This window comes from Zalophus californianus, chromosome X, assembly GCF_009762305.2.
Source record: "Zalophus californianus isolate mZalCal1 chromosome X, mZalCal1.pri.v2, whole genome shotgun sequence".
Classification (NCBI taxonomy): domain Eukaryota; kingdom Metazoa; phylum Chordata; class Mammalia; order Carnivora; family Otariidae; genus Zalophus; species Zalophus californianus.
In genome coordinates, this window is record NC_045612.1 from 18417419 (window position 1) to 18424305 (window position 6887).

The 6887-nt window shown below is 47.0% G+C and overlaps 1 pseudogene; it reads left to right on the forward strand.

Annotated features, from left to right (window-relative positions):
- The first annotated feature begins 1201 nt into the window (after positions 1 to 1201).
- LOC113930520 lies at positions 1202 to 2409 on the forward strand (annotated as a pseudogene).
- Positions 2410 to 6887: the final 4478 nt, after the last annotated feature.

A 6887-nucleotide genomic window follows, 5' to 3' on the forward strand; every position in this document is an offset into this window, starting at 1 on the left:
TTAATTTAAATTCATTAGCCAAAAAAATTAAATCAGCCAACACACAGTACATCATTAGTTTCAGATGGAGTGTTCAACAATTCATCAGTTGCATATAACTCCCACACCCAGGGCTCATCACATCACGTGCCCTCCCTTAATGACCATCCCCCAGTTACCCCATCCCCCCACCCACCTCCCCTTCAGCAACCCTCAGTTTGTTTCCCATAGTTAAGAGTCTCCCATGGCTTGTCTCCTTCTCTGATTTCTTCCCACTGAGTTTTCCCTCCCTTCCCTTATAATCCTCTGCACTGTTTCTTATATTCTACATAGGAGTGAAACCATATAATTGTTTTTCTCTGATTGACTTATTTCACTTAGCATAATACCCTCCAGTTCTGTCCACGTCGATGTAAATGGTCGGTATTCATCCTTTCTGATGGCTGAGTAGTATTCCATTGTATACACACACACACACACACACACACACACACACACACACACACACACAGTTAGCTTCATCTGTTGAAGGACATCTGGGCTCCTTCCACAGTTTGGCTATTGTGGACATTGCTACTATGAACACTGGGGTGCAGGTGCCCCTTCATTTCACTACATCTGTATCTTTGGGGTAAATACCTAGTAGTACAATTGCTGGGTCCTAGGGTATCTCTATTTTTAACTTCTTGAGAAACATCCATACTGTTTTCTTGCTATCGTTTCTTCATTGAAACCAGGTCAGGGTCACTATTGTGACAAATGCCAAAGGAAAGAGGGACAGCAGGGTGTCACGCGTCTGTCCCCAGACAGGAGCAGCCTCCCTTTACCTGGTTTCCAAGTGTCTTTGGAGAACTGGATGGTTTTCTTCTCAAACACTCTCCACATTGAGGCTGTTTCTCCCTATGTCTGTCTGTTTTTGCCTCTGTCTCCCTCCTTATGTCCCTCCCTCCAGCCCTTCCCTCTGGCCTCCGTTGTTGCCGCAGCTGGGATTTCCAGCATGTATTTACCTTGCAGGCAGCCAGGCAGTATTATCAAAGCCTACTCACTCTTCTGACCTTTGGGCGAGGGGAGCGGGCTGGGGAGTGAGAAGTGCTCAGACAGGTTTTCTCGGCAGTTTATTTTGTTGCCCGTGTGGCTTGGGTTGCCTGCTGGAAGCAATGAGTCTTCAGGGCGGGACACCCTGCACAAACAGCATTCACTGATCTCTGTGAGCTTTGGAAGCATGAGGAGAAAATACCGAGACCTCAAGGCCGAATCCCTGACTGGGGATCTGAAAGAGTCTCCAGCAGTGTAGCTGGAGTCCAGATTCTGTCTGGAACTGATCTCTGACATCAACAGGAGAGAAACACCGTCGACTACTTTTCTGGCTGGCAAGAAGTCTAGAAATGTGTATTACAATATGCCAGGGGTTTTAAAAGCAGACTTTGGTTTCTTCTTGTTCTCGATAGCATACAGAGCAATGCCCAAAGGAGTGTTTGCATTCAGCAGAAGCCCCTTCTAATGAGCTTGTATTAAGAGGTCTGGTTGCATGTGGGTCCTTTAATTCCCAGTGTCTGTGCCCATGAAAATCAGATAGACCAAAAGCATGAATGGTTGTGCAAACACCAGGAGACCTCCTCCTTGGTATTCAGTTTGTTCTTGGTTTGATGAGTGAGAGCTCCCCTGCCAGCAGTTTTCAACAAAGAAACTTTTGGGGGGGCGGGGAACCTGGGTGGCTCAGTCGGTTGAGTGTCTGACTCTTGGTTTTGGCTCAGGTCGTGATCTCAGGGTCATGGGATCGAGCCCCGAGTCAGGTTCCACGCTCGGCATGGAGTCGGCTTGAGATTCTCCCTCTCCCTCTGCGTCTACCCCGTCCCCTGCTTGTGGTCTCTCTTTCTCTCTCTCTCAAATGAATAAATAAATAAATAACATCTTTTTTAACAAAGAAACTTTTTGGAGAACCCCAGAATGCTCGCAGTGGCTACATTGATCCCTGACCAGCTCTGCAGTTTCTTCCAGCAGTTGTTTTGGTGTAAAAGAGCTGCATTACAGCAGTAGTACCCTGGAGGAGTATGAGGAAATAAGTGAAAGACCCAAAAAGAAGAAAAAGCAAAAGGCCCAGGAGACTCCACAGGAGAATGGAATGGAAGACCCATCAGTTGCTATCTCCAAACCCAAGAAAAAGAAATCTGTTTCCAAGGAGGAGTGGTTACTGGTGATCCTGAAGACACAGCTGGCAGTGGAAGTCTTCCCAAGAGGAAGAAATCTGCCCCCAAAGAGGAACCAGGTAGCGATGCTGAAGAGGCAGCAAATAGGAGCCTCCCCAAGGATAAGAGGAAATTCTCTTCCAAGGAGAAGCCACGCAGCAGTGGACCTGAAGAGGCTGCCGGCAGTAAGAGCAGGAGCTCCAAGAAAAAGAAAAAGCTCCAGAAGCTATCCCAGGAAGATTAGAATGGACGTTTACCCGGTGGGGGGCATAACCCACATGACCTTTCCCAACCCATCCCTTACATCCCAATAAAAACAATTTCACGAGAGAAAAAAAAAAAAGAGCTGCATTACGATCATCTGTGGGAATGTAACCCAGCACGGCCTCTATCAAAAACAGTATGAAGATTCCTCACAAAATTAAAAAAAGAATTTCCATATGATCCAGCAATCCCATTTCTGAGTATATAGCCACAACAACGGAAAGCAGGATCTCAAAGAGATATCCACACACCCATGTTCATTGCAACATTAGTCACAATACCCCAAGAGGTGAAGGAATCCAAAGGTCTATCGATGGATGAGTGGAGAAACACAATGTGGGATATGCATACAGTGGAATATTATTCAGCCTTAAAAAGAAGGAAATCCTATTACATGTCACAATACTGTATGATTCCACTTACATGAGGTATCTAAAGTGGTCCAGCTCCTAGAAACAGAAAGTAGAGTGGTGGTTTCCAGGGGCAGAGGGGAGGGGGAAATGGAGAGATAGTAAATGGGTATAGAGTTTCAGCTGCAAGATGGAAACTTCTGGAGATCTGTTGCATGACAATGTGAATATGCTTAACTGAATAGTTGCGTTAAAATGGTTAAGATGGTAAATTCTTCTTTTCTTTTTAGATTTTATTTATTTATTTGTCAGAGAGAGATAGAAAGCACAAACAGGGGGAGTGCAGGCAGAAGGAGAAGCAGGGTCCCTGCTGAGCAAGGAGCCCCAAGCAAGACTCGATCCCAGGACCCTGGGATCATGACATGAGCAGAAGGAGAAACTTCAACCTACTGAGCCACCCAGGTGTCCCAAGATGGTAAATTATATGTTACATGGTTTTTACTACAATTAAAACTTTAAAAACTACTGAAAATAAATAAAAATGAATCGGTACTGTAAAGTTTATGTTTTTGTGTGGGTCTTAGTGTTAGTTTTGTTCTAAAGACCCCTCCAGCATGCTCTCTCTCTCTCTCTCTCTCTCTCTCTCTCTAATTACATCAGAAGATGGGCTCTCTCCAAAGTGCTGATTGTACTGATGGGGGTGGCCCCACAAGGCACTGTACTCCGTCCCGCTCTGTCCCTGGGTCGGGTGTGGCCTGGCAGCCAACTCCCCCACGTACCTTCTGAAGGCCTGGCTTTCAGAAGATTCAGGCAAAAGGTGTGCATAGAAATCCCCCCACATCGGGCCAGACTGTTCTGATCTCCAACAGTGGCACAGAACACCACGAACACCCTTTCCTTCTGCTCACTGGTATGCACTAAAGCCGCTCCGCACACTGCTCCCTCCTCCTCCTCACTGTGCCTTGTTCTGGAAGAGAGAATGGAGGTCTCTTCTGTTTCTGCTTTTCAATTATTTGCCTGAAATAGGCCTAGGTCCACATCTCGGGGAAAATGTGGTAAATCGTGCCAAATGCGAGTCAAGTCTTTGGGTTTTTTTCTCACCGCGATGTTGGGTCTTTAAAATGATCTGAAATATTACTCCTTCACTCCAATGGATCCTGATAGGCTGCCCGGGTGTTGTGCTTCCTCCTCAGTGGCAGGAGGTACCAAAAAAATTGTCCTTTCCTTTGGAGGGAATATGCTGGCAAGCCACAAACCACTGGGCATCTAAAACCTTAATTGCAGTGGCGTGTTCTCTGAATCTTCCTTGTGTTTTTCTCTTGCCCTCTGGATACCCCTGTGTCTTACCGGGGCTTCTAATGCACTCATTACTTCTTGCTTTTCTGGTCCAATTACCATGATGTCATCACTAGAGCAGACCAGTGTGATGTTCTGAGGAATGTTCAGATCCCTCTGGACTATAATAAGGCAGAGGGCTAGAAAGTTAATAGAGCCTGGGGGCAAGATCATAAACACATTTTACGGTCTTGTCAGTTCCACGTGAATGTGAACTGTCTCCTGTAATCTTTCCTGATAGGACGGAAAAGAGCTCGCTTTCCAGATCTCAAAGCCCACATACCATGACCCTGAGGCTGTGGTGAGTTACTCTAGAAAAGATACTCGATCCGGCACAGCAGCCCCAACTAAGGCTACTACTTGGGTTGAGTTGGCAGGCCACTGTCACTCTTTCGGATCTGTCTGGCTTTTGCAGTGTCAAGTCTGGTGAATTAAGTGGGGACAGGATGGCAAGAAGTAGCCCTACATCGTTTAGGTGTCTAAGGCTGGCACTGATCTCTGCCATTCATCCGGAGAACTGTAACTTACCATACTTCCGGAGGCTAGAGGCAGGTCAGTAATGCATGTTGTCTTCTAAGACAGAAGCCTTTTCATTGCCTGTAAGCTGGGGTGGGGGGTGGCGCACAAGATTTTCACAGGGAGGAGTGGGGTACTTCTGCAGGCCTGCAGGGGTCAGAGGAATCTGGTCACTCAAGATTTTTGAGTGCATTAACCCCCATTCACCAGCCCGAGTCTTAGGGTTCCTTCCTGATCAGGGTCCCAACATCTCCGTGCCAGGGGCGCCTGGGTGTCTCAGTTAGTTAAGCGTCTGCCTTCGGCTCAGGTCATGATCTCAGGGTCCTGGGATCGAGCCCAGCATGGGGCTCCTTGCTCAGCGGGGGAGCCTGCTTTTCCCTCTCACTCTGCCTCTCCCCTCTGCTTGTGCTCTCTCGCACATGAATAAATAAAATCTTAAAAAAAACAACAACAAACATCTCTATGCCAGACCTGCTGGCGACGAAGATTCAACCTTCCCTGGAGATCTGCTACTCTTATAATGAAGTCTCGGGCCTGACACTTAGCTGCTTCTTGTACTGGAAGGAGCAAAACACAGTCTTAGGGCCCTTACCGTGACTTCATTCCGTTACAGCATCTCTCTCCCTAGTAGCGTGATTCTGAAGAACAGGAGCGCGCCGAATTTACGATTGATGCAAGTGGATACTCAAAGAAGAGATGAGGATAAAGAAAGAGGGGGCACTAGAGGGGCTGGTGGACAGAAAGTACAGAAGAAAAACTTTGCAAACTTGGCAACTTTTTGTTCCATTGCAGCATCAGCCTCCATCGGCGCGGTGTGCTAATGAGCTGGGCTGTCACAAAGCTCCAGGCTTGATGGGTGAAGAAACACCAATCTGCAGCCTGTCAGGGGCCCTGTGGAAGACGAAGCTGTGTTTACTGAGCAGTCTGGGGGCAAGGAGGCTCCCACCCTTCGTTCCAGGATTCGTGGCCTGAAGACCTGAGTGAGTTGTCAGTACGTTGTCCCTGCCTCTAATGGCCATCAGAACAAGCAAGGTATTTAGCTTGGGTGCATTTGTTTTCATTTTCATAAATGAATAATGACCCTACAACTCTGAAGAGAGCAAGGCTGAGCACTGTTGGGGACAAATGAATACCGTTGAGTACTTTATTGAAACTCCACATCAGAAGGAACACAGCCAAGGGGGTGAGTTTCTCAATGGATTACAGAGCGGGCTGGGAGACCGCCATGAGTTTTACTACCAAGCGGTCAAGTGGCCTTACTGTCAGACCCCTGAGAAGGGTATAAACAGGGAGCAGAAAGGATATGTTTATGCCTTGGGTGGTAGTGGTGGTTGGTCCAATCAGGAAGAACATAATATACCTACTTAGCCATTGATGATGCCCGCACTACCAGCTCAACCATTTCTCAGCCTTTCCCTGGGCCACTACCACAGTCTCCCAATTAGTCACCCTGTCATTAGTCTCATCACCTTTGATTTTTTTTTCTCCCAAGAGCGCCAGAATAGATGTGGCTGCACCACAAACTTGCTGACATCGCTCCCAACCTTAAATCCTCATAGTCTACAGGCTAAAGTTCCTTGATCAGTCTTCCCAGGAGGTCCATGTTTTGACCTCTACCCACAGCACACATTTTTACTGAGCACATACTACGAGCTAGTAGCATACTAACTGCTTTATGGGCATCATTTCCTCTTAAGCTTCATCACAACCCTGAGAAGTGAATATGATTATGACTGCCGTTTTACAGATGGGGAAACTGAGCCACAGAATCCTTAATCTCCTTGCCCAATGTCATGAGGCTAGGAAACGGCGAGTTGAAATTTGAACCCAGATCTCCCCGATACCAAAGCCCATAATCGTGACCCCCACATCTATACTGCCTGGCTCTCAAGCTTCATTCCCCGCGGTGTCTGCCCCCACTTCACCAACAGCCTGGTGAGGGCCCAGACCCTGTGCTTTAGTTCTTTGTTCACACTGTCATTTAAGTGGTCTTAAGTTTAAAGTTGTCTTTTTTAAGTTTTAAGCATCTTCCCCCTTGACTGAAATTCTTGCAAGCAGAAACCATGGTTCACCTTTGAATCTATACTAGTTATCTATTGCCACATAAGAACATTACCACAAACACAGCAGCTTAAAGGAACACACACGTGTTACTTCACATTTTCTGTAGGCCTAGAACTCTGGCCACAGCTTAGCTGGGTCCTCTGCTTAAGGTCTCACAAGACTTGGGACGCCTGGGTGGCTCAGTTGGTTAAGC